This window comes from Cryptomeria japonica, chromosome 9 (assembly GCF_030272615.1).
Source record: "Cryptomeria japonica chromosome 9, Sugi_1.0, whole genome shotgun sequence".
NCBI classification, from domain to species: Eukaryota; Viridiplantae; Streptophyta; class Pinopsida; order Cupressales; family Cupressaceae; genus Cryptomeria; species Cryptomeria japonica.
Genome location: NC_081413.1, coordinates 280,666,917 through 280,676,877, shown reverse-complemented (window position 1 = coordinate 280,676,877; position 9,961 = coordinate 280,666,917). Strand labels below are relative to the sequence as shown.

At 32.5% G+C, this 9,961-nt stretch overlaps 1 long non-coding RNA gene across 6 annotated transcripts; it reads left to right on the top strand.

Annotated features, from left to right (window-relative positions):
• The first annotated feature begins 1,000 nt into the window (after window positions 1–1,000).
• LOC131048619 (uncharacterized) lies at window positions 1,001–8,235 on the top strand. 6 transcript variants are annotated; one of them, XR_009358855.1, is made up of 6 exons: window positions 1,001–1,468; window positions 1,608–1,662; window positions 1,735–1,818; window positions 2,301–2,379; window positions 2,492–2,615; window positions 6,070–6,549. It is a non-coding gene; the product is annotated as an uncharacterized LOC131048619 (long non-coding RNA). The 6 variants fall into 6 exon arrangements; XR_009358853.1 differs by lacking the exon at window positions 6,070–6,549 and adding an exon at window positions 7,909–8,235 and having other exon boundaries at window positions 1,004–1,468; window positions 1,717–1,818; XR_009358854.1 differs by lacking the exon at window positions 6,070–6,549 and adding an exon at window positions 7,909–8,235 and having other exon boundaries at window positions 1,004–1,513; window positions 1,717–1,818.
• The last annotated feature ends 1,726 nt before the right edge of the window (window positions 8,236–9,961 follow it).

The window sequence follows — 9,961 nt, the reverse complement described above, 5'->3', positions numbered from 1 at the left end:
AATACTATTTCTTTTGCAATTTACTCTTTCAGTATAAATACAAATAATCTGCATTGGCTTTTAAAAACTAGTAAATTGAACTATACAATTTTTTTTTAAATTACTTTGCAATATAAATTTAATTAATTTTAATTGTTTTTCAAAATAAACTAAAACTAATAAATTTAAAAATTAATCTTATAATAATTAGTTTCCCTAAAATATAAATTTAACTAAAACTATTCACTAAAATAAATTAATACTAAATACTTTAAAATATAGTCTAATACAAATTTCCTTTCAAAATTGTAAGTTACTTAAAGAGTAAATTCTAATTAAATTTGTGCTAATAATTTTAACAAATATGTAAATACTTTTGAAAATAAATTAAATTAATTCTTTTTTTCTTGAAAATAAATACAAATTATTTTTTATATAAATTTAAATATTACAATCAACTTTTAAAACAAGGACCTATTCTAAAATAAGATTGTTTAAATAATTTATATTTTTTAAAAGATATTTATTTAAACTAGTAAATATATATGACTAACTCTTATTTTTTGAAATATAATGAAAAATAATTATTTTTAATAATTCTAAAATTTAAATTTTAACTTTAATATTAATTTTGATCTATTGAATATTGCTCTCTATTGGTTCTCTATTGCTCTCTATGTTGTTTAAGCTGCATTAGAGACTCTAATAGCGGAAACCAATTATCTTTGTGGGCATATGCAATGGAGGGGTCTAGTTTAAGGCATTTAGCTAAGTTTGGTAGATTAATAAATTTTAGCTATTTCTATCTACAAGTCTGAAAAAGGAGACCAGTCAGCTACAGCAGATAAGGAAGACTTAATTCTTTCATTTTTCCTTATAAATGAATATTGTAAAATTGCACTGAAACTGATATTTTCTAGCTTTTTTTATTACTTTGGCTTTTCTGATTACTGTAACTATTGATTGGGAAGCAAAATGTTAATTTGTGATAACTCAGAGGGATTAATAACAGCGTCAAAACTAACATGTGAATATCCATCTCAATTATCTAAAAGAAGACATGCAAACAAATTAGAAGTTTGGAGTATTCAAATAAATGAAAACTTTGATACTGTAAATCCCTTTTATGTATAGGCAATGATACCCAGTCCTAAAATATGTAACATTCCTACAATATGCACATAAACCATAATAGTTTTTAGCTAGTACTTACGTAAGATTTGGTAGAATCCACTATAAGTTTGTACGCTAGGAAAATTTGAGTAATACATATCTACTTGAATAAATAATTTCATCAAACTAAAAACCCTCTACTTAATCTCAATTTAATATACAACTTTGAGTAATACATAGGTACGGAGGGCATTGAACCCAAGCTCAGGTGGCCAATTAAAACTAATAAATTTCCAGAATCAAACACAATGAATTAGGAGGGTTTGGCATGTTTTGCAATGGAATACAAAATGCAATGGAGTAATAATCTATCTGGGTATTATTTACAATGTACCCTGGAAAACTAAAGCATAAAAGGCTGGTATATTGCTAACAAATACAATAGAATTGATCGAAAAGGGAAAATAAATCTCCCTATTAATGGCACGCTGCTAATTGACATTATGTTTTTGCAGGCAAAGTTGGAAATAACTGGACGACAACATGAGACATTAACAACAGTTGGGATAGGTGAGAAGATCAATCCCAAATTCATGGATTGCTTTACAATCACCCTTATTGTAGATTAATTGTTCTGAGCAGGGATGCTTAGGTGGTTCAGCATATCTTCTCAAGCAGATCTGAACGACAGATGGGAAGACTATGCAAGAACAGGGGGATGGAATGGTGAGGACTTTCCCAATTAAAGAGAACTGTAATTAATATTTCACGTTATTTGAATTTTACTGAAACCATAACTGGGCACAAAATTGTTTATTTATACTGTCCTAAAACTAAAATCACCACAAGCAAGTTCAGATCTAATTTTTGTAATCATTCATCTTAGCCTACTGAAAGGTTCAATTACATATAGTCGCTATTTGGGTTTGAAAATGTCTATAGTTTAGATAAACGATTTTAACAAAGTCACCCATTTTAGGAGCCATTACTAGAAAACACCATATCAGATTTGGATCGGGAAAATGGAGTTTTCTCTGGTATTAGTAAACAATGCTACACACACTGAAAAATTGAACCCTCACTAAAAATTATGTTCTATTTCATTATCATTGAGAACACTATTATGACTAAAACAAGTGTTATCAACTATATATTGAATGATGATGATAAACAACTTGAAATATCATTTCCTCTTATCATGATTGTAGGCACCATTGCTGATGGGAAGTGATGTGAGATCTATGACTCCAGGGACAAGAGAGATTCTTTGCAATGCAGTCAATCAAGGTAAGATCCTTTTTAATTTAGGAACCAGCAGTAATAGCAGCCATGATTTCCTATATAAAACTTAGACAACAAAACAAGTTCAAAGATGTGCAATGACAATGTAGCACTGCAGGCAAGTTGGTTGTGAAAAAAGCATAGAAGATCAGCACAATTTATAGGCAAGGAGGAGCCAGCTTTCCAAGCAGCTGCGCATTAGGCTTCTCTGACTGTCTTTTCTTTTCTCTTCATATGAGTAGGTAATTCTTTATTACCATGAAATTCATCTAAACTGACAATTCTGTATACTTAGCTTTCGGCTCCCATTCAATTGCTTTTGTCAGATATTATTGTCTACTTCTAAGTTTATTGCAAATGCACAAAAAAGAATTGTATTTTGGGGCAGTAATATTGTTTATTCACTATTATTACTTAATTGGCTTATGCCATGAGAGAGTCCATGCCCAATTGCTTTGGTTAAGGGTTAAAGCCAAATTTATCGATGGTTTATCACTCGCAAGGCAAACAAAACTGGCTGCCCAACCAAAATGCATTTCGTGTCACATATGACAAAAAGCTCTGTAGAGGGCAGCACCCACAGGAAAAAAATTGGTAAAATTCCAATCCGGGCAGCCTGTTGAAAAGTTTAGAAACAAATAAATATGAAGCCCAAGCTGAGTGGTTTATCTGGTTAAACTGCTTTCAAAGCACTTACTACAATAATGTAATGCTGCCCCAGGTTTTTCAACAATATCCATGTCTCGCCAAACCTACAAACTATCGTACCGCCATTTGACCTTCAAATAGATAATTAGGTCAATTCTTATAATTGTAGTACAACACAATTCTCTCATTTGATTTCCAAAAGCATACAGATAATTATTATGATTGTAGTCCAACATAATTATTTGCATATGAAGCTCGTACACGAAAACATAGTTGCATGACCTTGGCATACTTGAGAAATGTCACTTTGGTGTAGGTACCATAAGATTTGGTTGATTCTAAAGAAGAGTTTTAATCTCTTCATTTGATCTAATCAATAAGGAATGTACAAACTTTGACATCGGTCAATTAGAATATGAGAGAACCTAAGAAGATTGGATGGAAAAGACATCATTGATAGAATAAAATAACTTGTAGACAGGAAATGAGAAAAGAAAATAATGGTGATTCACATAGGAAGAGATCAAGGCTTCTAGATCAAGAAATGGATATGTCTATTGAAGATGGAGCAATCATTGGGACCTAAGTTACCGATTCTTCCCTAAAATGTTTGGTTTCTAATTCGGATTCCTCCCTGATCCTGGTCCGAGCCTGATTCGCGGTGGATTCCTCCCAGGTCCTTCCCATGTGGCTGGGTCCTCTGTGGATAGAGAGGACCCAGCCACCTGGGAAAGACCGGGGAGAAATCCATAGGAACCAGGCGAACCCGGGCGGACTAAGGAAATATAACAAGGAGAGAAATCTCATTTGGAGAGGGGCATGAGATAATCTGAGCATATATTTGGAAAATTAGAAAATAAAAGTAGAAATAGGATATTTCGATCCATTTTAAACATGAACATGATATTAGTTATCAGGTTATTAGTTATTACATTTACGATAAATGAATATTTATTGGCACTGGCAATTATGGATGTATGATTTATCATTTATCATTTATGTATGGAAAGTCACATTGTATATTTCATATTTGTATGGATTGTATCATTGTAATTATCAATAATGGTAGTGATAGTTTATAAATTATATTATTATATTTTATAATTATAATTTTCATGTTTGAACATATATATACATGTGTGTGTGTGGATGTACCCATACCCATGGATTTTATTTTTTTGTCGAATCCGTGAATCCGTACCAGATTCCTTATCTATATCCATACCCAAATTAGTAACTTACATTGGGATTAAAGAGGATAGAAAGAATATAAGAGGTTCAATTAAAGTTATGGAAATCTTGAAACCCCAAAAGTTAAGTTAGTTGTAATGAAAAAGAAGTGAATTAAGTTAAAGGGGGAAGATTTTTGTTTTGTATCAAAAGTATGAGAATGTGATTTAATAACCTTGAGGTAGTTCGAAATAGAGTGTCTTTTTTTGTTTTGGGTTTGGTATTGGTTAAGTTTTGGAGTTTGAGACAGTCCCACTTCATCACACACTGAAGAATTAAACCCTCACTCAAAATATGTTCTATTTCATTATCAATGGGAAAAACAAGTGTTATCAACTATATATCGAACATAGGGCTTCACTGGTTAGGTAATATTATATCACGTACATTCATATTGGGGGGTTTAATATCTCAAAAAATGATCTCAGTATATTGCCTATTTGGTGAAAATAGGGAGGTTTTAATTCTGGTTATGAAAAAATGCAATATGTGGTAAAAATAGGGGGGTTTTAATTTGGGTTGTGTATTGGGAGGGGTCACAAAAAAAGATTTTAGGGCAATATTTCTTTTATGATTTATACATCAGCAGGCTCAATCATGTCTGGTTTTGAGAGATTTTCAAAGGATTTGAATCCCTAATAAGTCAATCGAATTGCTAATATAGTAGGTGTAAGGTTACAAATGAAAAGAGCAGACCCAACATTTGTAGTTAAAAAACTACTTACAAAACGATCAACTGCTTTCATCATACTTTTGCAGTAACCACTCACACGCACTCACCATAAGAGAATTGCATTTGAGTCAAATTTTGGCAATAAGATTCATCTTGTTGGGTCTTCAGAATATCTGAAATCTATGTTGATTTTTGTTTCTGAATTTGATTGTGTAAATTTTTTAAGCATCAATATATCGGATTACACTTTGTGATTCATCCTTGCAATGTTGGCGAACATAAAAAAGAGAAAAATCTTCGTCATCTGAAACCTTCTCTGTTCTACAATTGTTAAGAATCTGACATTTTATAGGGTTTCGGACTTTGGGAAATTCTAATATTTGTCTGCCAACTCCAGTATAACAAAAAATCATTTGGCTTATTATCACAAGACAAAAAAACATCTGGGTTATCATCCAAAGGCAAAAAAAAATCATCTGGGTTGTTATCACAAGACAAAAAAATCATTTGGATTCGTATTCTATTTTGGACTTGGCAGTTGCAGACAGAGTTGTTCAGGAGAAGCACACCATTGATGGCAGACTGGTATATTTGTTAACTCCATTGTTCAGTGCTTTGCTTGATTTTGTGTTGTAGTTTAATTACAAATACCCAATCAAAAGTTTTCTGGGGTCTTCTCAATAGATAACTCATTCTTATCTTATTTTCTAATGGTTGTATTTAATATTTTAGTTGTAAGATATAGTTAAAGTCTTAAGAAGATTGTGTCAATAATTTAACACATCTCAACTACAGTGTCTTTACAGATGGCATTTGTGAGTGACACTCATTATTAGGATTTCCATTTGTTAATATCTAAATCCTTAATCAAGTTGTCAAAATCAAGGTATTTGAAATCAAAGGGTCAGATGTAACTATTAATGTCAAATAGATATAGTGGAGATCTAAGTTCTGGAGGTCAATGCATATGAGCCATAAAGCCAGCCAATGGAATTGGGTATACAATATGTCGACAAAAGATTGAGGCATCTTAAAACTAAATGAACTAGATGTATTTCCTTCACATTCCTTATTTATTTGTGCATTTAGAATCATTGGCCACTTTATTGTGGGGTTGTGGGGTAATTCAGGTTGTGGTTTTTCAGAAACAGTTGGATCAATTCGAAGAGGTTCAGAACAAGCTTGTGGAAGAATTGGGCTCTGTCGATATATTTTGCAGAGGAGTAGGGTTAAGCAGCATTCATAATTTTCTACGAAATTGGAAAGTGGGTTGACTGGAGGAAGGTTCATGACGGAAGAAGTACAGTTGGAGGAGAAACCATCTTCATTGCCATTGAGAAAAGCAAAAAAATCTTGTGAAAGAAATTCACCTACCTCACCATACCCACAGGCAAAGTGCAGGACTGTCCGACCTTTTGAGTCTGCTCCATCTTCATCAGCACCGCTTGAGAGGACATTCTTCAATCCCTGCATTCACCCCTCACAAAAAAAGCCAAGCGAGATTTTGTAAGTTTCAAGTAAACAATGATCCATCAAACAAGACAGTTCATGAAGAAAATTTAGGAAACATAAAATGATTATAAACAATTGTAAACCACATAAGAAGTTCAAAGATACCAAATGTAATAAACAGAATAACTTAATTTAGTCAAAGATATAAAACAAATAATTGATGTCTCTCAGCCAAGTCAAATAGAACTCATGTAGTTTGAAATAACACTCAAACTTGATCAGTAACGCTCATAAATTAAAGCAAACAACAAAAAAAAAGCGGGTTAATTTTAAATATATCCTAGTTTCTAAATGCCTACACATAACCTAAAAGCTTCCATGCTCTTTTAGCCAACAAATTGAATGTGATTTGTCTGAGTTGTATTGCGTAGGTGATTACAGATTTTGGACACGCCAAAACTAGCCATATGTTCAAGATCTGTGAGCATATGAGATATTCTTTGTTTATAAGCTGTGACAAACAACCTAAGGTACTCAGCCCTAATGAATCCTTTATCGTCTTCTTTCTTAATGTGTTTGAGTTATGTATAGGATTATATACATTTGATTGATCTTTAAAATAAGAAAGAAACAATCTTTTCTGTCTTGTGAATGCCCACAACCCTATACCCAGGATGCTCCTGCATTAGGTGGTCATAATTATGATGTGTTTTATTAATAAACATATCCCAGCCCTGTACATATGCAAAGCCTCTGGTACGCAGCTAGCATTTCATAGAGTTGCAGGTTAATCTGGATTCTCAATTTAAAAAAAAAACTAGGCATCACCTTGAGAGCTCATCCGGGTACAAATTCTCTTTCAAGATCTTTGAATATTACAAGATTTCAAGTGATGACCAAATGTTGGATAAGACAGTTACCTTTTGTTCTCGCTAGAAAGAATTTTATTAACCACGAACTTATTACTGTTTGATCAAACTCAAGTGAAAATACACAATGTTTTGGACATTCAGTGTTGGATACCTATGCCATGATTCCCATCTGCATCCAACTTAGGACTGCTAGAGGTTTTTATCGCTTTGTGCTCTCCTTTTAAGAGTCTACTGCTAGAGGTTTTTTCTTGCTTTAGAAGATTGAATATTCTTTCACTAAATGCACTCATCTTCTTATATTTCTATTGCAATTTAATTGTCCTGCATCTAACAGAGTCTTATGTACAGCGCCTAGATCATTCGCTACCAAAGAAATTTCTCTCAGTTGTTTCAAATAATCTTGTCCTTTTTTCTTTACAGTTAGAATGAATCTTTTGACATTTTGAATTTAAAAATGCATGCATGTGCGCAAAGCTGTTACTCCAGTTTGCCTGGATTTCAATAATGGCATGATGGTATCTACCCATGCACCAGATCGCATATATGTACACATTAGTAATTATGTTTTAGAAATGTCTGCATTTTCCCTTGTATAAAGTTGATAAATGTAATTATACTGTTTTCTACACGAGACCTGACATTCTAAATTAAGAAATGCAGATGTACACAAAGTACCCTTTCGAACCTAGGATTTCAACGATGTCAGACAAGTACCTACACATACATCAGAAGTAGAACAATAACCATATCTCCCTGTAACCATGTTTATGGTTATTTTAATTTATTGAAAATTATATAATGTAGAGAAGCATAGCACTGATGACCTACATTGAATGTTTATCAAATTTTATCATATACCTGTAAACCTATATCTATCTATGCCATGCTCAATTATAGATGTTTTCCTAGAATTGTTTTCAATCAAGTCAAGAGAACAGAGCTTCTGATTTAACTGTTTTTCACTCGACAATATTGTTGTGTACAACTTCAAACATAAGCATTCTGATTTTGTTTTTCAAGATGTTGCATGTTTTGAAAGCTTCGAAATTAAGCACGTTAAATTCTATTTCCCACAGTGGAATGGAAAGCAGAGCTATTTTTCAGAAGGGGATCAGGCAAGCAACTAATTATCTTGCATACAAAATGCAACTCCTAAATACAGGTTTTAATGTTTGTGAGATTGCTTTTGAAGAAGGATATATATAGATCTCCAACTTAGCTTCTTTGGTGCCAGGAAGAATACAAGTCCTTAATGAAATGACTAGTTCCAATTGTCTCTTTTAAGTCATCAGTATGCATCTTGGTGAGTGAATAAAATAATGGCAGTAACTTTTCCATGATTTAAGAGATGCATCAGCAAAACTATAGAAAATGGTACACAATTAAAAGTTTATTATGATTAATGCATATTTTGTTAATCTTAATTTGGGTGAGAGAATTGAACATAATTGCAGTCCGCTGAAAGCATTGAACACAACCCAATTGCCCAAACTTGGGAAACCCAATCCCGTGAGGACATTGAAAGCAAGCTCAGGTGCCCATTCTTGGAAATCCCACTCGCCTGAGGGCCCAATCTGGGAAATCTCAGTCCTCTGAGGGCATTGAACACGAGCTCAGGTGCACAATTAAAACTATGTTCTAATTTAAGCAAGACAGGGGCCAACATTCACCACTATGAAATTTTAATCAAGATCAAAATATGATTGGAAATTTTATGTAAGTCAATCTAAAGTACATCAAATCCATCAATAATTTTCCTGAATCAAACACAATGAATTTAGAGAGGCTGGTATGTTTTGAGAAGAAAAATCTTGCAATGGAATACAACAGGCAATGGAGTAATATTCTATCTGGGTATTTTTTTTAAAAGCAAAAGAATATTGCTTATAGATAAAACTGAATCGATTGAAAAGCAAAAAGAAATCGAAATACCTTTCCGATTTCGAATTCGCCTCCCATTGTCTACAGTAAAATGCAAAGCCGTGTTGCCTTTGATGTCCATCTACCACAACACAACAATCACAAGAAATCAGTAAATCATAAACAATGTAATGTCAAAACGAAATACAAATTTAAATCTGCAGAAGGAGTAGTACAGATGGAGTAGTACTGCAGGCCTAAAATAAAATGATTTTAAAACTGAGTGGGCAGATAAAAACCTCGTAGATAAACGGGCGGATTTAAAAATAATTGGGCAGAGAATCCATGTTTGTATGTAAGTATATTTAGAAGACGAATATAGCCGTTCATGATTTTAAATTTGAATTGGAGGAATCACCATTTATGATTTTAAATTTGATTTTAAAAATAATTGGGCAGAGAATCCATGTTTGTATTAAATTTGAAATCTAATATCACATGCTTTTAAGGCGCGTCTCCAATCCTTCACATTCCCTTCCCCAAGTATGAATATTTCGAAGAAATACAAATATGAACACATATTTATGTACAGTCCTAATAAAAAATTTTCTTTAATCATTAGTTACAATTACAATTTTTTATATATTTTTTAGCCCTTTTTTAATATGATCATTTCATAGTCATTTTTCTAACTATAAGATGAGTCTAATCCATTTTGAAATATGAAGAATGGAAATGGTAAACTAAGTCAGTCTTATTATGAGAAGAAACACTGCTAGATTTAAAAATATTTGTCTACATAATGTGGCTTACAACATATGAAAAATCATTGTTTGCATTATTGGTACATAAA